At 35.8% G+C, this 26,871-nt stretch overlaps 1 long non-coding RNA gene across 2 annotated transcripts in view; it reads left to right on the top strand.

Annotated features, from left to right (window-relative positions):
• LOC150090701 (uncharacterized) overlaps positions 1–4,335 on the top strand; it is a 42,515-nt gene extending 38,180 nt beyond the window's left edge. For both annotated transcript variants that reach the window (XR_016547283.1, XR_016547282.1), the window contains exon 5: positions 4,293–4,335. This is a non-coding gene — a long non-coding RNA (uncharacterized LOC150090701). The remainder of the gene's footprint in view (positions 1–4,292) is intronic.
• Positions 4,336–26,871: the final 22,536 nt, after the last annotated feature.

The raw sequence follows: 26,871 nt of genomic DNA, 5'->3' as shown, positions 1-26,871 counted from the left end.
ATTACAATGTGTACAGAAAGGATAGACAGGATAGGAAGGGAGGTGTCATGCTGTTAATTAAGAAAAACAAAATCAAAAGAAGTGCATCCAGTTGATATAGATGAACAGTGCACTGTTGAGTCAGTTTGTTGTGACATAAGCACTGCGAAAGCAAAAATAAGAGTAGGAGTGTGTTATAGGCCTAATGAGTACAATGAACAATTGTACAGAGAAATAGTGGGCTAGTAAATCAGAATGTCTTATAATGGGGGATTTTAACTTCCCAGATATTGACTGGAACTTGTGGATTGGTCACTTGCACACTAGTAAGATTTTTGTGGGTTTATTGGATGATTGTTTTCTGCAGCAGCATGTTCGAGAGGCAACCAGAGAGGGTAATACTCTTGATCTGGTTATCAGCAGTGATCATTCGTGTATTAAGAATTTGCAGATAAAGGAACCACTAGGTGGCAGTGATCACAGTGTACTGATGTGGGATTTACTTAAAGATATAATTACCATCAGGGTAAAGGAAAGGGTTTTTGCTTCTGTAAAGGTAAGTACAGTGGTCTCAGACAGTTTTTAAATTCTGTACAGTGGGATCAACTGATGATGTTACCAACAACAAATTCTAAGTGGGAAGCATTCAAAGAATTAATCATGGAAGCTACTAAAAGATTCATACCTATTAAGAAATATTGTTCAAGGTTTAGGCCTGAATGGTTGTCAAACTAATGAGACTCGTGGCAAAGAAGAAAAATGCATGGGATGCATATAAATTATCAAGCGACTCAGAAGCCTATGGCAGATATAAGCTAGTCTGTAATCAGGTCACAAAGGAGGTTAGGCAGGCGAAGGCAGATTACAAGAAATCTTTGGCAAAAGATGCTAAGAAAAACAGCAAGGATTTCTTTACTTATATAAACTCTAAAAGGAAGGGGATGAATCTGAATGGTTCGACTGTTGATGATCCTGCTCAGATAGCAAACAAACTAAATGAGTATTTTGCATCTACATTCACATGAGGAGTTATTAAGGTTTGAAAATGCCAGAAGGTTATCAAATTGTAGCAGGGTGCTTAATGATTTTGTAATAACTGAGAACAAAGTGGAGGAGAAATTGTTGAAGTTAAACATAAGAAAGGCACCTTGAGTGGATGGAATCTATCCAGTTATGTTAGAGGCAGCAAATGAAGTAAGGAAACCCTTAGCCATAATTGTGAGAGCATCCTTGGACTCAATGGAAGTCCCCACAGACTGGAGGTGTGCAAACCCTTCGATCCCCCAATTCACAAAGGGGGATCAAAGGGTGACATGAGTAATTACAGACCAGTCAGTTTAACTTCTGTTCCAGGTAAATTAATGGAGTCACTGGTTAAAGATGCATTGCAGGATCATCTAGACAAGACTGCAGCAATAATTCAGACACAGCATGGGTTTGTTAACGGAAAGTCTTGTCTGACAAATTTAATAGGATATTATGATGTGGTTACAAAGGAACTGGATGCAAAAAATTATTTTGATATATATTTGGATTTCAGGAAAGCTTTCTGACACTGTTTCGCATGGAAGACTATTGTACAAATTGGAGCAGAATGGTATTAAGGGTAAGTTGCTGCAATGGATAAAAGGATGGTTGAGTGGGAGAAGACAGAGGGTGATAATCAATGGGTGCTGCTGTTCGTGGAATAATTAGCATTAGCATTAGTAGAGGCATTTGATGCAAGAAAGCAAGCTTATGCAGCATCAGCCAAAAAAAAAAAATAAATAAATAAATAAATAAATAAAAAATAACCACTTCCACTTCACCCCTCTGTTCGTTCGAAATACCTGTTCCATCAACCAACCACCCGCTGGCTAAAGGCAAATTTACTCACGTTTATCTTTCCTCAATTTGAATTTATGCCCTCTTAGGTGATTATTCTGAGCAAGAGGAAGAATCCCATCAGCATTGATGCATGCTCAAACCATTCAAGGCTTTATACACCTCTATCAGATCACCTCGCTGGTGCCTAGTCTCCAGGCACCGTAATTTACAAAACTTAAGCCTTTCTTCGTAAGAGCACCCCTTTGTTCCATTCACTAATCTTGTTGTCCTTCTCTGTACTCGTTCCAGCATCTCTACATCCTTCTTGAAATGAGGCCTCCAGACCTGTATACAGTACTCTAGGTGTGGCCTGAACATTGCCTTATACAAGGGAATAATCACCTCCTTATCCCTGCTAGAAAAATTCCTATATATCATCGACAATACACCATGAGCTACTCTTGCAGCCTGTCTGCACTGGTCAGAAAACTTCATATCTGCCTGCACAACCACCGCCAGGTCCCTTTCATTCTCTACCACTGTCAGTGTAGTACCACAGAGTTGATACGTTGCTCTGGGGTTGCTGTTTCCCGTATGTAGTACACTACATTTGTCAATGTTAAACTTCATTTGCCATCTCTCAGCCCATCTGCTCAACCCTTCCAAGATCCTGTTGCAGTAGCATAGTGTCAGTAGTGTCCTTGACAATCCTGCCAACCTTCGTATCGTCTGCAAACTTGGACATTAAGCTTGATCTACCATTATCAATATCATTTATAAATACAGAAAACAATAATGGACCCAATACTGAACCCTGAGGGACTCCACTAATAACATTAGTCCACGATGAGCAGTGTCACTTGATTACCACTCTCTGTCTTCTCCCCCTCAACCACCCCTTTATCCATAGCAGCAATTTGCATCCAATGCCACACTGCTCCAATTTGTGCAGCAGTCTTCCATGTGCAACAGTATCAAAAGCCTTTCTAAGATTTAAGTATATAATATCAGTTATTCCCTGCATCCAGTTCTTTTGTGACTGCATCATAGTATCCAATCAAATTGGTCAGGCAAGACTTCCCCTTAACAAAACCATGCTGTATCTGAGCTATAACTGAAGTCTTGTCTAGATGATCCTGCAGTGCTTCTTTAACCAGTGCCTCCATGTTATTAGGGAGTCCCACAGGGTTTGGTGTTGGGTCCACTGTTGTTTTGTATATTTATCAATGATATTGATGAAGGTATATCAGGCTTAGTGTCGAAGTTTGCAGATGATACAAAGGTTGGCAGGGTTGTTAATGACAGTAATGGCGGTGTGCTACTGCAACAGGATCTAGAAAATTTAGGGAGATGGGCTAAGAAGTAGGAACTGAAGTTTAACCTTGACAAATGCAAAGTACTGCATATGGGTAGAAGTAACCCCAGAGAAACATACCAACTGTATGGTACTACACTTAAGGTGGTAGAAAATGAAATAGACCTCGGAGTAATTGTGGAGTCAGATATGAAGTTTTCTGAGCAATGCAGACAGGCTGCCAGGGCATGTCATGGGTTTTGTCAATGATATATAGGAATTTGCTAGCAGGGAAAAGGAGGTGATTGTCCCTTCTGGTCAGGCCACGCCTTGAGTACTGCGTACAGGTCTGGAGACCTCATTTTAGGAAGGATGTAGACTTGCTTGAGCATGTATAGAGAAGGGCAACAAGATTGGTGAGGGGAATGAAGGGATCCTCTTACCAAGAGAGGCTTAAGTTCTGCAAATTGCAGTGGCTGGAGACTAGGTACCTGCACGGTGATCTGATTGAGGTGTATAAGGCCTTGAATGGGATCCTTCCATTTGTTCAGATTTGTTCAGGGGGCATAAATTCAAATTAAGAAAAGACAGATGCAGAAGAGATGTGTGGAAATTTGCCTTTAGCCAGCCGGTGGTTAATTGCTGGAACAAACTTCCATCTGTCGTTGTGGAAGTTGATAGGTTAAATAAATTTAAGGAGGAACTGGACAAGCATTTGGAGGGAATGCTGTGATTTTTTTTTTTTTGGCTGATGCTGCATAAGCTCATACACTGCTTTCTTGCATCATATGCCACTACTACTACTTTATTATTTCTTCAAATCTGACTCTGAAATGCGATTATGTTTTCAGTTAATATGAATGTTTTTGTTTTTTAATACTTATTCCCATGAAACAGAAACATCTGATTACCTTCTAAGTTCATTTTCCAATACAGGCATCCCCACTTAATGTTCTTAACCGGGGCCATAAAAACAGAGTGCTAAGTGAATCAGCATTAAGTGATGGGAGATTTGTCCATAGAATATAATGTAAATAATTTTAACTAGTATTTCTCTATATAAAAATATGAAATGTAGCAGTAACACCTAAACCATTAAATATAAACTTCATATATAATAAAACAAAATTATATAGTCAAGAAAATCTAAGAAATTTACTTAAAAATTATGGAACTTTATATTATTTACAATTGTAATACTGTTAATTTTCAGATTGCTCAAAACCACGAAATATGGTACAAGGAAACTTGAAGATGGGCAGAAATTACTAGAATTGGATCCTTCTGGAAATTTTTCTTTGTCCTCTATAAACATAATTAAAATTTAACAGTCCTTCCATCTCAATCATGATTGGTGGGTCTAGATCAATTTAATTTCGTTGCACTTAGAGTTTCTACTTTGACACATTCCAAGCTTTTTTCCCTTATTGTTTATTATGGTTCTGATAGTGGACCCTGCTAAATAAAAATCTGCACAGGTCAGTCTGGCACTCTCTGAAAACTAATGACAAGTTTTTCTGATGGTTTTTCACCCTCTGTATTATTAGCACTTGCTCACTTGATTTTTTTTTTTTTTTAATGGCTTCAAAGCAAAGTTGAAATTATCTACATGGTAAATTAAAATCAAGTGCAGATACAAAACACTCAAATATGTAAACCAGGAAGTGACTGGAAAATAAAAGTAACTCCCTGTCAAGCACACCACAGTAGTTCCTAAAGAGAAATTTCGTAAATAACACTTCAGTTAATCAAAACCACTAAATGGGTGCTCTCTTTCCCACAACACTTGGTAGTGACAATGTTAAATTGTATGCAAGAAATGGTACACCCACTTCAATATATTTTCCCCCTTATAACATTTACTGACTAATGTTTTATAGCCATGGACACTGGTAACATGCTATTACTGACATCACAAATTTAACTTTTGGAGCAATAAACAGACAGACATTCAAAGTTACTCCCTGTCATTAATTGTAAATGCTTTGCAGTATTTCCAGCTTTGCTGGCAATCAGCCATTTTCCCATTAATTTCCAATCAACTGTGAATTAGTTGATTGGAAAATCAGATTAAAAAGTAGAAAAAAATTTTTCAACAGTGATCGCTCAGGCACCGAAACACCTGCTAAATGGTAACTCTTCCCAAGGCATTTGGAATGAATAGTGCTGTTTGAGGGAGAGCAGGGCACAATAATGAACACATGCTGAGTAAACACTACAGATGGATAAATACATATGAATCTGTAATCATTTTTATTTCCTAAAAGTTTTCCATTCAACATATTTAGATATTCTAAGACATCAATCAGTGCAAAAGCTAATTAATAAATAAGCCAAAGCAATAACTCATGTTTTGAGAATAAGTAACATAGACTTCTCTAATGGTGATATGTTACTTCATTTGAAGTACAGGAGGAAGCCTACTCATTGTGAAGGATTTAACACTATGAAATGTTATAATAATGATCCTAATGTACAAACTTCAGCTATGACCTAACAATGCTTTTGCAAAATAATATCGTAATTAGATAACCATCTTAAGCATTGAAAGGACAACATGGACCACAGAAAATCCCAAAGTAGACAGCGGTTTTCACAATACTGTTAAGTGTGCAATCAGTAAAACACCAGTACTTATATCATCTGCAATATTTCTGTGACCTTCATGGAAGAGGAGAACCCAATATGTGATTATGGCTTTGCTCTGCAGAAATTTTCTTTATAGGTATAACCATGTGGCATTTCAATTTTAAAGTAGGACCACTGAACTTGATGCATTATTCAAGCTAAAATATTTTCATTCTGTTGAAAAACTTTATGGTTCATACAACAAATGAAAATTGTGGCAGAATTTTCTCACCAGAGATCTAACGTGATGCACACTGTGCATGTGCAGGAAGTCTCTGATTTACTGGCCCACTCTATTTCCCTGTACAGTTTCTTATTATACTCATCAGAGTCATTAGGCCTATAGCACACTCCTACTCTCAATTTTGATCTCCCAATGCTTATGTCACACCGAACTTCCTGCACATGCACAGTGTGCATTACTTTTGGAAATAACCTTCTATTTAATAGATTTTCTCATAGAAATAGTCCAACATATCCAAAAATCAATGTCATTATCCAAATTTTATCAAAATAAAAAGGAAGTCTGAGTTAATAAAAAATTAGCAACATAAGGTCTTATATTATAGTGAAAAAAAAAAGAAAAATTAATCAAAAAATAAAATAGAAGCATTTGTACTTACTTTAAGAGGAGGACAGTTTAATCGGGCATACCACTCCATGCTATAAAGGCTCATTAAAAGACCTGTGCCAATAAAAATTGCTGTCCAGAAAAATATATTCCAGTACTGTGATGTACCCTTTCTTGTCAAAAAGATAAAAAATACTACAAAAAGAAAAGTAATTTTTAAGAAAAAGTAAGTTAAGTAAAAAAAGTAAGAAATAAAATAAACCCAATAAAGAAAAAAATATCAAATTTTAATCTAAGGTTTTCAACTCTTCACACAAAAAATTTTAGTCTTGGGTTTGTAAACTCCTGGGTTCAACTAACTGTTTATAGCCTAAGTAAATAAAGCAAAAATGATTTTTAATTAGTATTATTCAACATGTAATTCATTATCAACAATTACACAATGTCCTCAACACCTTAAGCACTTTTCACATTGGTTCTGAGTTATGCAAATGACAGGAAATAAACAAAACTGTCCTATCACCTTTGGTTTTCTTTGAATATCCTATGTAGCTGTTTAGATTTAAAAAAAAAAAAAAAAAAAAAACATTCACTGTATTCCAGATGGAGGTCACCAGTCCATACTTTATTGAGATTAAGGATCAGCAATATTGTCACTGTCAACCAGAGAATTATCATATCATTACAATTGTTAATGGCCTAAGATGATTTTGTCACATTACAAAAACAAAGCTTTCAAAAGGCAGTGGTTTCAACAGAATAGCACAACATGTGGGAAGGTTGTTCCTGGACTTAAGTGTGGCAACACATCAGGCAGCATCTCATAACCAATGAATTGAATGTATTCAGTTGACTCACCTGATCTAATAACACCAAATGTTTAATTATGGGGGCTTGTCAAGAGAAGTATTTTTCTGATCTGCCAAGAACTCTACAAGATCTGTGAGAAAACGGCCTATATAGCATATTAGTAGAGACCATTTGAAAGATGTATTCAAACCTTGAATACATCTTATCCAATGAAATATAGTGTACTGTAATTATGGTATCAAGATAAAGGAAAAGTAGCTCAAGGTATTTTATTCTAGGTCATACTGCAATTGTGAAAATGCAAATGATTTTTTATTTGCCAGAATTCCAAATTAAAACTATACATTTTTAACTTTCTTAGACAAACTTTTAAATTATTATACTGTTGTTGATTTCCTCTAAATAACTAACTACTGTTTTTCTAAGTTCATTATTTTATACCGCTATACATAATTACAACACAGCAGTGTATTATACACTGACAGATATAAGATATAGAAACATCCCCCCCATACACTAACTTCATGCATGGGCTTCATTTTTTTTTTTTTTTTTGAAAACCCCTTACCACTACCACATGGTCTCTATACCAGAGCTCAGCACAACATTCAGCCAGTGTTTCATGCAAAGAATAGGTCAGAGATTCAACCTAAGAAAGTTTCAACAGGAGAGGATCGTTGGGGTCAGATCAGCAGATGTCAGTATCTCTGACATGAACACCTTTGTCTTGTGTTGCTGTACAGCAACATGTCTCATATGCATAAAGAGTGAACCATACGGGCCCACTACATTGCTGAATAAAGGGACGAGAGGAGAATCCAACATGTCCAGTGAAGCAGTATGCCACAGTGGTGCAACTTTTTTTTTTTTTGAAAATTCCAAACAAGAGGTATTAGAACCGATATTACTTAGTACCGTGCATGGGTTGAAGGTTGAGAAGATGAAAGAAGATATTTGTTGACATTAGACTTGAACTTCTGTATACTGTAATTTTCAGGAAATACATATGAAGGAAGATTGTTCCAGAAAACGACAGTTAAATGAATAAACGAGGAAGAAGAAAAGTTGTTTCTGTGAGTTTGAAGTTGGACAGTAAATGGGTGTTGGCACGTGTTTGGACTGTTTTGAAAGAGAGAGCAGGAATTATAGAAGCCAATTCAGAAGAACAGTGCCCATGGAAGTATCTGAAGAAAATGCATGCAGCAGAAACAGAACGTCTATGAGACAGAGAATGGAGAGACTCCGTTAGAGATGAGTCATTAATTAACCTGTCTGCCCTCTTCTGAATGGAATCTAGAAGCCTGAGAGATTTTGGGGGCATCACCCCAAATGTTGGAACAATATTCCACGGCAGGGTGAATTTGCGATTTGTACAAAGTGAACAGCTGTTTGGAAGAAAAGTAACACCAACAGCGAAAGAGAAAACCAAGTTTATTAGATGCAGAGGAAGCAATATTTGAAATGTGCTTGTGCCAAGAGAGATTAAAAGTCAAGGTAATCTCAAAAGAGATATATCATCTTGCCTAGAAATCGGAGTGTCACCAAAGATAAGCACAGGAGCAGAAGAGTTTTAGAAGGATTGAAATCAACTAGGTTGTCTTTGCCCAACTGGAGATCAGCATTTAAGAAATTGGTAGATGATAATATTGGAGAAGTTGATGCTGATTGAGTAGGGAATGCAATATGCTATCATCAGCAAAAATATGCACAGGATTTCCGGTCAATGGAAAAAGAAAGTCATTAATATACAAGAGGAAAAGAGTGGAGGAAAGAACTGAACCTTGGGGGACAGCAGCATTAGTGGAGAAGTTAGAAGATAGAACTGTGTACCATCACCCTCAGTGAGCAATCAGAGAGAAAACTGGATAACCAATTGCAAAAAACAGTTGGCAAATTATAAGATGGAAGCTTGATTAAAAGACCTTTATGCCAAACACAATTGAAAGCCTTTGAGATGTCAAGAGCAACTGATTGTGTTTTATCGAACTTTTCCATTGAATTTGTCTATAGATGGGTAACATAAGCCAGAATATCACCAGTGCATCGACACTGATGGAATTCATATTTGCGATCGTTGATCAGAAGGAAGGTTCCTAGATAGTTTTAAGAGTTGGCGCTTAATCAATTTCTCCATTACTTTAGAATGAGTAGAAGTAATTGCAATGGGACGATAATTGGATGGAAGTGATTAGTTACCCTTTTTAGGAACTGGCTGGATACGAGCAAATTTCCAAGCAGAAGGAAAAACACCTTTGGAATAAGAAAGTGAAAAAAGGTGGCAAAGAACAGGAGTAAGTTCAGGATCACAGGTTTTGAGAACAAGTGGAGAAATACCATCAGGACCTGGAGCTTTCTGAGCATTAAGATTCACCAAAATCCTTCTGACATACTTTTGACGGAATACCATAGGAGGCATTGAATGGAGTGTGTTGGGAATGGTGGGAGGTGTTTTACCAAGATCATTAATACATTAGTTGGAAGAAAAATGGGATGCCAGCAGGTCAGCTTTATCCTTGGCTGAAGTGACACCAGAACCACCTGGTTTTGACAGAGGTGGGAGCAGAGATGGGCAAAAGTTGTGGCCAATAGCTTTGGCAAGAGACCAGAATGCTCGGCTGCCATTAGGGCAAGAAGCAAGTTTGCTACTCTTAGCCTGTTCAAGATCAAGTTTGGACTGATTAATAGTGCTTTACAATTCTTACGAGCTCTAGTGTAGGCAGAAAATGAAATTGAAGAATTGGAAACAAGCCAAATACGATATGCAACATTCTTTTCTTGAACAGCCTTATCACATTTTTGGAAAAAAAAAGGTTTAGATAAAGGACGAGATTTTAAAGTGTAGTGTGGAATAAAGGATTCCAATCCTACAAGAATAATTTCACTGACACGATCTGAGCAAATGTTGGCATCAGGAGTTCTTAAACAGTATTCCGACCAAGGAAAAGAAATCTCGCAGGTCATCTCATTTTGCATCCTTGTAATGCCAAACAACACAACATTGGGAATAGCCATGAGATAAAGGCTCCGCTCCATTGGAGAAGAGAATCACAAAGTTGTGATCTGAGGTGCCTAAAGGACCACTTACCTCGACCGTGTACTTAGAAGGGTTGTTTGTGAGAAAAAGATTAAGGGTGTTGGCTGTATGGTTAGGATTGTCCAGTATTCTGGTAGGTAAATGAACAATCTGTGCAAGGTCATTAGTAATTGCAAAAGCCTCAGCATCTTGACCAGCTGGGTCTGCGTGACTAGAAAACGGAAGCCAGCTGGAGTTGTAAACATTAAAATCACTAAGGAAAATTACCTCGTTGTTAGGAAAGTTGGACTGGAGAAAATCAAGTTGCAAAGAGAGGAAGTCAAAGAGTTCCGAGTGATTAGTGGAGTTGGAAGAAAACGGTAGAGACAACAGATGAATTTGACAGAATGAGGTAGAGAAATTTTAAGCCAGAGAACACTGAAAACAGGAGATTCCAAATTACCAAGTCTGACAGGGAATGTCGGAACAGACATATGCACAAGTACCACATTTGAGGCAAAAGGAATCTACAGCGAATAAGTTGGGCAACTGAGATGAGCAGTGGTTGAATCACCCGATAACCGAAATCCTGTCAAAAAAAGTACATGGGGTTTGGCAGACTAACTGGAAATGGACATTACTGAGACAACATATATTTGTGAAATGAACTAGGAAGTGTTAGGGAGGTTTAGTCTTTTCACAGATAAGTTTGCTCTATTAGTTTGACAATTCATGGTGTATTCAATAGTAAGAAAAAGTGGGGGGAGGGTACATGCTGTATGAAGTAATGAAATTTTTGGATATGGCATACAGATGGTGAGAATATACCTAGATCCTTGACATAATGTGGCCTCGACAATGTCCCCTGCATACATGCTACTCGGACTCCCTCCAGTCACTATCTGGCAGAGTAGAGGCAGCAAGATTATACACTAGCTGATCTGGAAGCCTCCTAAAGTTACCAATAGGTTCAGTCCAGTGTACTAACTAGCGGCCAGCCTGCTAACACCGTTTTAGAGCTGTACCCTCAAAATGTAAGGAAGTTTGGATCTCGGCATGGTGTTCGTCATAACCTCAAAAGACATCAATCATACTGCATGATGGAAGAGATGGGGGAGGATTGACCAGAACTTTGCTCTGGAGACTAAACATGGGTTCCACCACCTCAAGCCTCCAATAAGCAAAGTGGTGGTATTGCACCGGTTGATGAGAGTCATCTACCACCTAGTAGGTGGTAGATGACTGACCACACAAAATAACATGGATAACACAACCCATTTCAATGTGCAGAGCACTGGACATTAACACAGTTAAACTCTTTGCAACTGACGGATCTCCCGAATACTTCAGCTGACAGCTCATGCAAATGCACCTACAGTAGACATGAAAGTAGAGCCACTGGGCAGTGGATAACTAGAAGTGGGTGGCATGGCTCAATGAGCTGCATTCCAATTGCACCACATGGATGGATAAGTGTGGCTTGTGTAGCAGGGTTATTAAACCATGCTGCATACAGGTGGTGTGCATACAGACTGGTAAGAAAGTGCATTACCAGTAGGAATTTCTTTAAAGTGGAACATTTAAGTAAAGAAATCTGCCTGTGTATACTAGCTCAAAAAACAGATTAAATATAAGAGTTCCTCAATATCTTAGAAAAAGCAATAGAAACCAATCACAAAGATCACTAATGGTCAGTGATTTAAAGGACAGGATAAGAAATGAAGATTACATCTACAAACATTTTAGGGAAATTTGGAGATAAATGTAAACATAACAATTATGGTAAAAGCTATTAAAATTTTCTGCTAATCATGCACTCTTAATTACAAACACTACTTCAGCATAAAGACAGACATTTATGCAGAGAGAACCTGGCATAACAAACTGTATCAGAGTGAAAAAAAAAAAAAAAAAAAAGATTATTAACAAACAGTAAAGATCTGAGGTAAATTACAGGATTCAAGTTGGAAATGAACAACATCTTGTATGAGGTGCATTCAACTTATAAGGTCTCCAAGTTTATTTCTCACAAAATAATCAAAGTATATGTTCTGAATATTTTCAGATGGCACACAATGCAGTGTCACATTGATGCAGCACCCTAAACAGTATACTATGTTTATAAAACTTAAAATGGCATCCTTCACTCATTAAGAAGGCACACACACAAAAAGACAATTGTGTCAACTTGTGTGAAGCAATGCTCACTCGAGATGCTGCAGTGAATGGACCTTTCTTTTCCACGACTTATAATAGATGAGATACGGATTCTACTCTTTAATCTGGAAATGTCAGTCTGCCCAATGGAAGCACACAGATTCACCATTGTCCAAAAGGTTCTGTATTTCTGCAAGTGTAGAGAAAATGATGGTTGCTGTTTTCTGGGATATTGATGGAATAATCCTTATATATTGTGTACCCTTGGGTACACAATGTATAAGGATTATTCCAAGTACAAGAAACTCATATGAAGAAGTTCTGAAGAAAAAAATTCTTGGCACTTCAGAAAAAACATCCACACAGACTGAATCACATTTGTTTTCATCAGGAAAACACTTCATCCCATCGTTCTGGAAAGAGTGCAAAATTTTTTTTTAAAGAAAACAATATTGAGGTTATTCCACATCCTCCATACTTGCCTGAACTTGCACATATTGACTTCTGGTTGTTGCCAACAATGAAGGGCATCCTTCAACTTGGCAACAACCATAAGCAACAGCTGCTTGTTGCTTATGAAAAGCAACAAGCTGCTGCTTCTGCCATTTACTAGTGGGCTGAATATGCCTATACATCCAAAGAACGCTTTGCCATGGCCTTTGCAGCTTGGAAGAACAGGTGTGATGTTTGTTTGTTATTTGGTTTTTAGGAGCATTAGCAACTAAGGCCATATTGCTCCGGGATATACGGTGGTCATTCCATGACCTTTCCGCATTCTCCATATTTGGTGGTGACGGGCTCGAACCCCGGTCTAATCAAGAAGCGTGTGCTACGCACTGCTGCTCCTTCCCACCTGGCTACGGAGGCGCCGAACAGGTGTGAATAATGTATGCAGCTTCTAGACTATGTTGAAAAGTGTCACCTCTGTATCTTGTGTACTTTATGGGAAATAAATTTGGAGACCTTATAACTTGAATGCACCTCGGTACTGAGCAAATTAAAAATGGCAATGTGTCAAAAGTAAGGAGTATAAAAGTGTTTCTATATAGAATTGAGAGCTCCTCAATTTTATATAGAAACTTATTAAATATAGAAACCACCTTGTTCAAAAGTTGAGTTCAAAAATTATGACATTTATGATACTATGTCTTTAGATGAAAAATGGAAAAGGTTTAAGACAACTTTAGCAAATGAAAACATTTTTAGTAAATACAGGTATATGGGAAGAAGGAAGCTGTTGTTGCTGTTTGGTTTTTAGGAGCATTAGCAACTAAGGCCATATTGCTCCAGGAATATGCGGTGGTTATTCCCTGACCTTTCTGCATCCTCCGTATTTGGTGGTGATGGGCTCGAACCCCGGTCTAATCAAGAAGCGTGTGCTACGCACTGCTGCTCCTTCCCACCTGGCTACGGAGGCGCCCATGGGAAGAAGGTTTGTAAAGTCAGGAAAATTAAGAATGCCATGGAGAACTCGAGTAGTTAGAGAAGAAATTTTTATATTAATTTTAAAATTTGCCAAATGAAACTACTAAATCCTTATTAGAAAATAAAGGAAAGTATAAGAGGGCTAAGATATGTATAAAAGAAACTAAAGAAAAAGCTTGGAAAGATTATGAGAAATATGTCAAAAACAAGCATCAGGAAAGCAGAAATGGTTCTTATCATTTTAGTTAAGAATCTGAAAGGAGGAGGAAAAGCCATAACTAAGGTAACTAGAAATGATAAGGCTAAAGTTAAAACAGAAGATAAGTATGGAGTAAATACTCTGATGATTTGCTAAATGAAGGAGCTGAGGGCATCACTGAAGAAGAGGAAAAGATGGAAATGGGGAAATTTTTGATACTCTATTATTAAAATAGAAAAGCTTATGAAAAGTATCAAATATATAAAGGTAGCAAGTGCAGATGAAATTAGACCAGAAATGCTGAAAGCTGGAGGGACAATAAAGCTAAATGTGGCAATTAGAGGAACTTCACTAATTCAAGTATCTTAGAGAAGAGCAATTACAGTTGTTGAATATAATTTCTTGAGGTAGAATAGTCGTGATTTTCAGGCCATACAATGAATGGCTTGCATTAAAATAAATTAGAGCAAAATATACTCCCATAATTTATCTTGCACTAGGATAAATTATAGATTTTTCAAAGTTTACAAAAATATGGCAACAAGGATTATCCTTTAAGGGAAATAAAAAGTTTGTATAAAAATAGCAAATTGGCAGTGAGAATTGAAAGAAGCATTAGAAAATGGTTTAAAGTTAAGCCTCTGAAGCAGAGCTGGGCTATTCCAATACTTTTTATAGGACACTTAATAAAGAATGAAAGTTAATAAAAGTTTAGTGTGGGAGATGATTTGGAGCAATAGAGAAATTAAAAAGACAAAATTAGCTGTTTATGACAGAGTTTGTAAGCCTGTTTTAACATGGTGCTGAAAGCTGGGTAAGAATAAAGGACTTATCAAAAATTAGAACCTCCAGAAAAGAGAGTATTAAGAAAAATAAATGGAACAGATGGAAACAATACCAAAATTTTGAAATGGGAAGAAAGAAAAGTTTGGGAAACTGATAAATATTAAATTACAGGCAAGTTTGCATCACTTCCAATGGTATGGACATGGGAGAAGAGAGATATGCTACACAGATATTCCAAGCAGAATTAAATGGTAATAAACATAGAGGAAGGTCTGACTTAGAGAAAGACCAAGATCTTCCTCTAAAGTGTCAAGCAAGCATTACATTCACACATGAGAAATTCTTTAGGGAAAGGGATACCACAAGTCTATCAAACTCGAACAGGGAGCTAAATTATTTTGTAATAACTGAGAGGAAAGTGAAAGAGAAATTGTTGAAGTTAAACATAAGAAAGGCACCTGGGGTGAATGGAATCTATCCAATTATATTAAGGAGGCAGCAAAGGAAGCAAGCAAGCTATGAGCCATAATTATGAGAGCATCCTTGGATTCAGGGAAGGTCCCTGTGGACTGTGCAAGTATATTCACAAAGGGTGACACAAGTAATCACAGACCTGTTAAACTTAGTTAACTTCTCTTCCAGAGAAAATAATTGAGTCACTACTAAAAGAAGTAATACGGGATTATCTAAACAAGGCCACAATTATACTTCAGACACAGCATGGGTTTCTTAAGGGGATATATCGTTTGACCAATTTGATTGGATACTAACAATGTGGTTACAAAGGAACTGGATGCAAAAAATAATTCTGATAATCATATACTTGGATTTCAGGAAAGCTTTCCATGCTGCTGCTGCACACAAAAAAAAGTTTCCAAAAGTTGCTATGATAATGAACAGTCAATTTTTGAGCAATGATATACTGTTACAAGTTTCAAATACAGTGCAACCTTAATATAATGCAGGTGTCACACAACAACTTTAATACCTGCATTATAGCCAAAAATTTGCCATTTTTTTTAAACATAAACACTTTATTTACTAATGTTTTATGAGTATACAGACTAAAAGACAAAGTATTAAAAGTTATATCATTATACTAATACACAATGCTGTTATGGACTTACATTTTATGGATCCATTCTGAAATAGTCATGTAAGTTTGCTGAAACTGATCAGTGGTTTTTCAGTACATGATTCTTAATAGTGGTCAGATGCAATAAATGATGATGTTCACTATCATTCTGGCATTCTAACCATGCCATCACCTCATTAATGTTTTCAAGCACTGTTAATTTCTGGTGCTTTTTCCTTGCACGAGTCATCCACATTATTTTCTTCTGAGTGCCTATGTCACTGGCCTTCTGTTTGTCGATTTTCTTCCCTTCACAGAAGCTGCAATTTCTTCCTCACTCAGGTAATGTGAAACTGGAGCTTCCGCATCCACCTCAAACCAAGCAGCCAAGTCATTTGCTCCAAGACTGGCACCAAGTACATTACAAGCAGCCTTGCTTCTTGTTCTGAAATGCTGCTAATTCAAGGTGAGATCACTAATTCATTAGTGATCTCATCTTTACCGATACTTTTTTCCAGCAGTTTTCAATGGCTGTTCAATTTACTTTTTCCCACACTAATCCAATATTGTATGCAACATCTTTTAGTATTAATGTTTTCAGAAATTCTAGAACTTAAATTTCTGAGTTAACAACACCAGCAAGTAGCTCACCATGATAGTAAGCTTTGAAGGCTAAAATAATGCCCTGATCCATGGGCTGAATTAGGTGCAGTTGTGTTCTTTGGAAGAAATGCGACTCTGATCTTGTCATCTCTTGATATCAGAACCGCTTCTACAGATACTTCCATGGGCACTGTTCTTCTGAATTGGCTTCTGTAATTCCCGCTCTCTCTTTCAAAACAGTCCGAACACATGCCGCCACCAGCCAACATCCATTTACTGTCCAACTTCATACAGAAGTTCAAGTCCAATGTCCACAAATATCTTCTTTCGTCTTCTCAACCTCCAACCCAAGCATGGTACTAAGTACTATAGGTTCTAATACCTCTCGTGTTTGGGGTTTACATATATAAAAAAAAAAAAAAAAAAAAAAAAAACATCAGCCAAAGGATGAGCTGGGCAGTGATCCAACAGTAACAGAGCCTTTGCTTCAAGTTTTTTGGAAAGCAAGTGGCATCTCACTGATGGTACAAACTTGCTTTCAAACTATGAAGCAAAAATATCACTCCAACAAGCGTTAGAGCTATTTTTATAAATTACAGGTAAAGATTTTATGTTGGCGTGCTTAAAACACTGGGGGACTTCGACTTTTACTGATGCACAACAGCTTTAGCTTGTGATTTCCAGTCTTGTTTGTGCATAGTAACATAGTAATTCTCTCTTTGTTAGTTTTCATGCCTGCTTGGTTGGGTGCCTTTTTAATATCTGGTGACTTGTTGGGAAGAAGTTTATAGTACAGTGCTGTTCATCTGTGAATTCGCCATCTTGAATCACATTACGCAGAAATTCAGGAAATGCTTTTGCTGGTGTAATGTCACTAAATGCTGATTCGCCTACAAGACTAACCTAGGATATCCTGTAACAAGTCTTCTATCTCCAAAGCCACCCTTCAGAAGCTTTCGATGTGTTATCATCTCTACCAAGCAGCTTATGAAATTAAGTGCCTGTGCTTTCAAAATTACCCCATTCAGTTGTATTCCTGCACTACGCTTCCATAGAAACCACTTGTATAAGCATTGGTCCACATCGTTTTCAAAGTCTAGTTTTCTTTCATCGGAGGCCTACTTCATCTTTAACAAAGTTATGAATGAATGCAATTTTTCTTTCTGTTTCATCCAACCATGGATCATTCCTTCTGAAGTTCCAAACTTGTGAAATATATACTGTAATTTGTTTTGCCAATCTTAACTCTCAATAATCTTTAACTTTTTTCAAATGTATAATTTTTTCTTTTGGTTGCCATTAACTCAGTCCTGATTTTCTAATTTTGCCATGTATTTATTTCTTTGACTTACTGCGTTTTGAGAAAACTAAATAAACAAAAAAACTGTCCATCCTATCACAGTACCAAAGCGAAATCATGTGATTTCTCCATAAATCACTTGCCGGTTCGTGTAAGTGTAAATTCTAGTCAAAGAAACGATGTCATCTGCTGTTGTTTACAAAAATTTACTTTGTAACTAATGTAACACACTTGATGAACAATAGCCATATTCCCCTGCAAAAGGTAGTCATTTGTAATTAGCATTCCACGGATATACTCTTTTATTGCATTTCTAGCTGAAGGGAGAAACTGGGTGTTTATAGTAATCAGTCTCTGACAAGTCCTGTTGTCTACAAAAATTACTCTGCAACTGAATACATCGAAGTGAATATAAAGCCAGTTTTTAGCTTATTTCCCCTCTTCGAAATATGGTAGTAGGATGCAGTGTTGCCAACTCTTGATAATACTTCCCATTAGCCGCATGCTCAAAATCCGCTATTTTTAACACTTAACCCGCCAACTTTTTAAATTTTCATTTGGGTTAAATCCTATTAATGGGTGCCATAAAAAATTTTAAGACCTTACATTATGTCCAGAAAAAACCTCCAAATTGCATATCAAATGCAGTTTATTCTGAGGAAGAAGTCAAAAATAACAACTACTGTTTAACGGAATTGATGAATTTATGCAGTGGCAATATTAATCACTTGATTTCTTGGTTGGCAAAAAATCACATTTTGCAAAGTACAGCTTTTTGGTGAAGTTTGCAAACTTGAAATGCGGCTAACAAAAAGTAAATGTAAAACTGATATGTTTAGATGGGGTTGTAAGAAACCTTGCCGTAAAACCAAGCGTATTAGATATAAATCATTTTTTGATGATAGTACATTAGTGTTATCTCAAAATTTATTATTTCTATACTTCTGGTCCTCAGATTGGTCTCAAGATTGCATTGCTTTTCATTTAAATATCAATAGAAAAAAAAAAAAAAAAAACCACTGTTATTGGAAAATGCAAAGATCTGAGGGAGATCTGCACGATATCAATAATTGATTAAGATAGTAAACTAGGGGGATTTCAGAAAATGGAATACCTATCAAAGTTGAAATCGACGAATCAGCATTTTTCAAAAGAAAATATATAATAACCCCAGGGACTCACATCTGGTGAGTATGGGCTTGAGATACCCAGGGTCCTGAGCTGGATATCATCATCGTTCTTCTCTTTCTTGGTGATTCCCTTCTACTTCTCTCTCAATAATTCAGATATATATTTTTTTTTTTTTCAGCTGGTGCAGCATAAGCTTCAGGCTTCCTTGCACTATATAGCTAATAATAAAATAATAGAGGACGACTAATAGGAACGCAAATGGGTTTTTGGTGCATTCGAAAGAATTACCAAACTATGTTTTTTTAGTTCTGGTAGAAAATAGAGATAAAACAACTCTATTATCAATTATAAAAAAGAGAATATTGTCAGGTACAAGAATCATCAGTGATGGATGGCCTGCATGTAAAGATCTCTATCGAGACATTAATTATACCCATGATGAGGTTATTCATTGCTATTTTTGTTTCTCCAATGATTCAATTACGACGAAGAAAAATAATCCAATGGCATTCCTTCGCGGTTTCAAAAAAAAGGTGGGGCTAATTCGTTAGAATTTTTTCCACATTTTTAGATTTGATTCAACAATTTAAAGCTATGAACCAACAGTCATATCGTTTGACCGCGAGTGTAACTACGTATTGAAATTGTTGTGGTTCCCCTCAGGGGATCCCTGAATAATATAAAACCGATTCTTCGCTTTATAAAAAAAACTATTAAATAAGATATCCTTACTATGTTTACGATGTATATCAATAAAACATTTCAATTATGAAATATTTATATTGTTAAATAAATATTTCTTAATTTAAATGTTACATTGCCAAAATATATAAAATGCTAAACATATTTTAAATTTTTACATTTAAACTCATTCCGCTAAAAAAACCGCTATTACATATTTTAATCCACAAAACCTGAAGCAATTCCGCTAAATTGGCAACACTGGTAGGATGTACAGTAAATACAAGTATATACAGTGCAGTAGAGTATCAAAAATCTGAACGAGCCAGCATTTATTTTCTTTTATGCTGGTGCCAAAGATAATTACAGTAAGCGCCAGTTATTGTGATCACGTTTGCGAATTTAATTTTATGAAACAGCAATTCTAATAAGCGAAAATTGGAGAAATATTAAACACAGACTATAAAAATGAAGATATAAAGCACCAATTTATATTTTTATTACCTTACCAATTAACAAAATTAAATGATACGTGAAAATCTACAAATAAACTGAATGATGAATCAAAACAACAAACTGAATGCTGTCCAATTCAAAACTGAAAAGAGTGAGAGAGCTGGCAATAATGAAACAAGTTCGAAAATGGTGAGCAAAAAATAAGTAATTATTTTTGTTAAAGGCCTATACATATGTGTTATTGTGGCTGAAAATTCCATTTATTTTGTTACCTATGAATAAAAATACGTAAGTAAAACAAATCGGAAGTCTGAACTCCCTCCGGTCCCAATTAGTTCGGATTACTGAGGCTCTACTCTATTCACTTTTTCTGGTTCTCAGTATGAAACTGTTAGTTCTTTGAACACACTACTTTTTTTACATAATTCATTTTGGGGGACATGATGATACCCATGATATATCTGAAATTGAGATATGAAGAGGTGTGGACTTTCAGAATAACAGTACCTTCAGGGATTCAAGGTGCCGTTATTTCGATTTTTCCATTATCTAGAAAGTTTTGTTTTTAATATATTTAATGCAGAAATAACGAGGCTAAATAAGTAATAGAGAGACTAAGAATGCAATTTTATTAACTGCAAACAAAAAACATACATGTTGACGATCCAATGTTATATTCTGCCACTAATACACTCCTGCTTATGCCCAGTTCTATTTTCTTTATTAGATCAAGTTTAGTCTGTGCGGTAGCACAGTGGTATCATCACCGTCCTCCCCACAAAGGGTGGAAAAGGCCTGGGTTCGAATCCCATTGATGACGCAAAGAACTCTAATGGGCCTTTTTCACTTGGTGGCTGAGTTAGTCGGTCTGAGGCATAGATAGCAATTTTCCCCCCCAAAAACTGGGGTTTTTCGTCCAGCAAAACAGACAAATCGACCAAAGAACACACGCAGTTTACAGACACGATACACATGGGTAGATGAATTAACTTTCCAGGTGACCCTAATGTAATAGTTTGGATCATATTAAGTTTGTCACTAAGCTTTAATGTTTTTCTTCTCTGTATGAGGTTTATTGACTTTAGAAGCCAACAGTGAGGGGTTTTTAATTTAAAATAAATGTAAAACAGCGGTATATCTTCTTTCATCTTCTCAACCTCCAACCCAAGCACAGTACTAAGTACTAATACCTCTCGTGTTTGGGGTTTTCATTAAAAAAAAAAAAAAAAAAAAAAAAAAAATAGATCTCTGATATCGGTGCAGAATTCACTTTCAAAATGGCAAACGTAAACAAATACAGTAATCATGTGACGTGTTTTCTTTTTTTGGCACTGCAAGACATCTGTCTGTATTTTAAAAACATCTGATCTGAATGTGGCGTTATTTCGACAGTCTACTGGATTGAAATTGCACTGTATATGCAAAACTTGTTCTCATGGCAAACATTGGAAAACAGATTAAAAAAAAAACTTTTTTACTGTTTAATTTAAAAAAAAAAAGAAAAGCTTTCTTATATTAATAAATCTTAATTTTTCGTCTATATTTACATACTATACATCAGGGGTGCCCAACAAGTCGATCGCGGCTTTAATTTCGGTCGATCACGATAAATTTTAAATATATATAAAAAATAGATTAGTCAAAATCTATATGTTATTATTATTATGCACCTCATTGCATACGCTTATTACAAATCCGTTGAACCACATGACTACTCTTATCGCCGCACAGCAGCTAGGCTCTTCTAGTGCAGAGTACTACTCTGTGGTCCAGTGAAAATTCACGCAGTTATGTTGTGGAGAGCATAGTATATGTGTCGAATTCTTATTTAGCTTACTTAATATTAATAACTGGACAGTACTTATACATTAATTTAATATCCCTTGATTTAAAATGAATACTACGAAAAAGAGTAAAACGTATTGTTTTCATCAAGAGTGGGAACTAGAACACTTTTTTGTAATGATAAAAGAAAAATGTTGTTTGATTTGCAATGCTTCCGTGGCTAGACTCAAAAAGGAAATTTAGAAAGGCACTTCGACACACTCCATGTTGGGCTCCCTTACCGCTTTCAATATTTATTAACGATATTAATATCTTTGTGGTAAATACCAATCGGATTTTCCGCCTAATAGTGACCCTAGAAAAAATAAATTAAAAGAACTTAAATCCAGATTACTTGTGCAACAAAATTTCTTCATGACACCTAATTTACAATCTAAAGCAACTGTAGTACAATCTAAATCTAAAGTAACTGTAGCATCATTTAAAGTGAGTCATCTCCTTGCAAAAAAATGCAAACTATTTTCTGATGGTCAATTCATCAAAGACGCATTTTTAAAAATAACAGATTCTCTTTTTGAAAATTTTAAGAACAAAAATGAAATTAAAAGTGCTCTTCAAGATCTGCAATTATCTCGAAATACTGTGATGCGAAGCATCGAAAAAATTACTGAAGATGTGAGCGAACAAATTGCGTGCTCATATTGCTAGTGGTGTGTCCTTTTCTTTACAACTGGATGAATCTACAGATGTCAGTGATACAGCTCGATTTTATTCAAATGGTTTTCGATGATTCTGCCACTAGAGAAGAAATGCTGGGTATGGTTTCGTTAAAAGAAAGAACTAGAGGTCTTGATATATTTAACGCATTCAAAAATTTTATTGAAAAAAATAAATTACCACTATTTAAGCTTGTATCAATAACAACAAATGGAGCCAAAGCAATGACAGGGCATCTTAATGGATTCATCGCATTGTGCCAAAAGGATGGTGAATTCCCAGATTTTTTGAGTTACCACTGTATCATCCACCAACAAGTGTTAGCCAACAAAAGATTAAATTCTAACTGTTATGGACATAGCTTTCAAAATCGTGAATTCCATCAGAGGACAATCTCTTCAAAGGAGACTTTTCAAAATGCAACTCGATGAAAATGAAACGGATCTGATATTACACACAAATGTGAGGTGGTTGATTCGGAGTAAGTTTCTACAGAGATTTCGAAATTTGCTGAATGAAATTAAAAAAAATAAAATTGTTAAAGGGGATATGATTATCAGCATCTACAAGATACAGAGTGGTATTATGGTCTGGCTTTTTTGGCAGATTTTACCAGTAAATTAAGTGATCTGAATTTGGAATTACAGTACAAGGAAAAAATAAAAATGTGGGTGGCATGATTAGTAATATTTCTGCTTATAAATATCAATTTTTGGCAATGGCGAAGGATCTCAAAGAAAAAAAAATTTTATCATATTGCGAATATGCAAGTTCATTTGCAAAAATATCCTGTTTTTGAATTTAATAGTGAGAAATGTTTCTGAAATTGAGAAAGTTGTGGATGACTTTGAAACAATTGAAGACATTGTTCAATATATTTCTTATCCATTTAATGTCGACTTAGACACGAAACAAATTGAAGAAGGGAAAAAAAAAAAAAAAAAAAAAACACGCTGAGATTTTTTTACATGGAGAAAATATTACTCAAAAACAAAATTATTACATTGCGAAACGATATCTTCCTAAAAGCCAGATCAGCAGAAGAAGACTTTTGAAAATGCAGTCAGTCCTTGTATAACACGTGTTTATACTATACAAATTCGATCAGACACGATTTATAAATAGGGGAAAGATATCGTACATAACACGAACCGAATTCGCCTTTGTGTTTACAAGAAACGGCAGTAGAACGCGGAATCACCCCAAATGAATGCAACATAGGAATGAAGAGAAGATTCTAAAAATGTACAGTATTTGTTTTTATACAGTATCAGTGAAGGGGAAACACCATAATAATGTAAAAACCCACACAATTCCAGCTATCGGTATTATCACAAATGCAATTAGATTGAGTTTACTACCAGTTTATAACAGATTCCACTAGCAGAAATGCAACTGGAAATTGTTTTTATTGTTTTATGGTAGTGACCCCCAAAAATGTGAGCTAGTGAGCTGTTAATAATGTGTCTCTGCCTTTACAGTGTTGTTTATTCAGTTGCTACACATGCGCAGCTTTGTTTATGTGTATCAAGCGTGCCTCCTCATTTTGTAATTGTGCTTTATTCCCTAAAAATGAGTAAAATTCTTAAAAGGTGTGAACAGGAAGCATCCTGGTGAAGACACTACAGATTCAGAGAGAAAAAGAAAAGCAATATCGATACACAGAGGCAGACTGGATCAAAAATTCTTACCCGGGAAAATTTGTAGCGGCCTCATACTAGCGTTTATGGCCAAAATCACACTGGCCTCCGGCCCACCGGGGCTTCCCCGGTAAGGCTTATGGCCAGTCCGCCTCTGTTGATAGAGAAAAAATATGAAATTGTGAAACGCTTTGAGCGAAATGAAAATGAGGCAACGCCGAGAATTAGAAAGAATGCAAAGAAAATAAAAACAACTTTCATAGCAGGAACAACTCAAAGTGTAATTAAAATCTATTGGATCAAGACACAAAGAATTGGAAGAGATGGAATGGCTGTCATCTGTTTGGATATAAAATCAAACAAAGAACAAATTTGCTTACGATAGAAGCAAAAGCATTAGCAATATTTTACTGAAAAATACGTATTTTATTACGATTATTTATGTGTTCAATCTTGGGTGGTCGGCACCTAACCCTATTTTTCCCATAGGGCCTGTTGTTCATATTGCACAATTTTGCATTGCACGAGGGTTTCTAGGAACACATCTATCGTGTTATACGAGGCCTGACTGTATGTTTGCTGAGAAAAGTACCCAAATGTAAAAAAATGCAGTGAACTTTTAAATTCCTGTTTTTTTCCACATATCTAAGTGAATCGGCCTTTTCGTTTTTGAAAGAAAAAAAAAAAGGGAGAAACGCTCTATTCTTATGGGCTTGCATACAGAAGATTCTTTACGGTTGGCCTTATCACAGTATATCCCCGATTTTGAAAGCTTGGCGGATGACGTGAAGACAAACTTTGCATAAATTAAAAATTTAAATACGTATGGATTTAAAATAAGAATTCTGAATTGTATTTAAATTTAAAGACAACGTTTTTCAATATGTGTTGATTAACTTTTTTAACCATGTGCAATGAAATTCTTGAGATGGTAGATCGTGGCACATTTTGAAGAAAAAAAGTAGATCGCATCACAAATTAAGTTAGCCACCCCTGCTATATATAATCTCAATTTTAAGAACTAATTATTAAAGCAACTTAACTTACCTCCTAGACCCCCAAACATGAAGAAGAGAATAGGGTAGAAAAATCGGAAGGCAAATGTTAAGATGTATTCATGAACAATGGCAGATAGGACAAACACCACAAACATTGGTCCAAAACGATGCTTAACCAACTGAAAAATAGTTACTTAAATTAGCTAATATAATAAAACATAATTTATAGAGAATAATTACTTTAAATATATTACAGTATTAAAACAAGTAGCTATTAAGACTGATAGCTAACTAACACTTGCTAATGAGAAGCATATAGAAAACATTCTTTTAATTTTCCTTATTTCAACTAGTATTCACTCAAAAAAAAAAATAAATAAATACAATTTGAATGAATATATTGAGTATGGATATCTGAAATATTTTAAAATACAGAAAGAAACAGGACAGAATAAAGAATAATTAAATAGGAATAACATAATAGAAACAAATATGCTGACACATAAAATTGTAGAAATAATAGCTATCCCCCCATTCCCCCCCTAACCAAAATGTACCACTGTAGATTTTTCTCGCCTACCACCCATTTGGAAAAGTGTCAATTTGAGTCAAGTCAACAAGAGGCATTTGCTGAGGTATCTTCAAGCAGAACTGAATTAGCTAATTTTGGCAGAGGTTTGGAATGGTTCTTCTCATTAGTAGGTGTCCTTTCTATAAAGTTTCAATTTTACTTCTATTAACAAAATTTTCAGGCTTTCAAAAGATTCAATCTAATTTACTAAAGCCACTGTTTATAGCTCCTGTCCAGTCTTGATTCACCTCTTTTTCATCCAAACAACTATACTGCCATGTCACCTAAAGAAAAAAAGTCAACCACTACCATAATACTTTTTTTTTTTTTTTTTTTTTTGCCAACTCTTAATGCGCCTCTGTAGCCAGATGGGAAGGGGCAGCAGTGCGTAGCACACGCTTCTTGATTAGACTGGGGTTCGAGCCCGTGACCACCAAATACGGAGGATGCGGAAAGGTCAAGGAATGACCACCGCACGTCCCCAGAGCAATATGGCCTTAGTTGCTAATGCTCTTAAAAACCAAATAACAAAACAAACTCTTAATATTGACAATCTTGGAAAATATCCTCTTAACAAACACCTCATTCAAAGTCCCTTTTTTGATTTTTTTTCTTCCAGAAAATGATCAGAAGAATCTTGAATAATATCAGCATTTCTTCTGGCCCAAAGGTATTTTTATGGTTGTCCTAAAAACCTTGTATTCCAGAGTTACCTCTGTTGCATAGAACGTTCCATTCTTTTCCAAAAGGGAAACACATTCTGAAATTTAATTATTATTCTATCACCATTCTACAACACTTACTAGCATCATGGAGAAATCTAACAGCCAACTTCTGATTAATTATTGCTAATACGGATTCTGTCACTGTAGATCCACAAAATTAGAGGATTCTTTTGGTACCTACATCAACAAATTCCATGGAAAATACTGGAAGAACTCATCCAATTTTTCAAATATTTTAATCAGGTTTATTATAGAAAACTTTAGGAACATCATGATGGATGATCATCTTCAGCTTCTTCATATGTTGGAATAACTTCAACATTCTGTTTTACCTTTTTTTTTTTTTTTCTTTTCTTTTCTAATGATATATTAACTGCCTTTCATTGGCTACAAATTCCAACTAGTTTCACTGATGAAAATACACTACACAATAAGTGCAGTGTATTCTCATTCTTGGCAGGTGCCTTTCCAAAATAACAATCCCACATTAACAGTTAATTAATGATTAAAAATTTGAAATT

This window comes from Mastigoproctus giganteus, chromosome 1 (genome assembly GCF_048544385.1).
Source record: "Mastigoproctus giganteus isolate SK-2022 chromosome 1, ASM4854438v1, whole genome shotgun sequence".
Classification (NCBI taxonomy): domain Eukaryota; kingdom Metazoa; phylum Arthropoda; class Arachnida; order Uropygi; family Thelyphonidae; genus Mastigoproctus; species Mastigoproctus giganteus.
The sequence above is the reverse complement of the archived record's forward strand: the minus strand, read 5'-3'. Positions and strand labels throughout refer to the sequence as shown.